Source organism: Plasmopara halstedii, assembly GCF_900000015.1.
Source record: "Plasmopara halstedii genome assembly, contig: Scaffold_555, whole genome shotgun sequence".
Lineage (NCBI taxonomy): Eukaryota > Oomycota > Peronosporomycetes > Peronosporales > Peronosporaceae > Plasmopara > Plasmopara halstedii.
The window spans coordinates 1,773,174-1,773,532 of record NW_020187475.1 but is presented as its reverse complement, the minus strand read 5'-3'; positions in this window follow the sequence as shown (position 1 = coordinate 1,773,532).

The window sequence follows — 359 nt, the reverse complement described above, 5'->3', positions numbered from 1 at the left end:
AGATGTATTGTATTAGGAATGAATTAGCATAATTTAACAAAATACCCCCAATATAACAAAGTATACATTAATATGCTATAACCATTCAATTTACAATTAACCAAGTAAATCTAAATTAAAGAATACGTGACTTATAACCAGGTTCCACATTAGCTGAAATGGTAGAGCGCTTGTAAAATACAAGCAAAGGTCCTTGGATCGAACCTAATGGGTAGGTAGTTTGTTGGTGTCTCATGTCCCATGTCCCTGTGTCCCTTATCCCTATGTCCTCATACCCATGTCCTGTGTTCTATGTTCCATGTTCTATGTTCGAATTTCTTACAACATTCGTTCTGTATGTATCTGTAGGTCACTTAGTG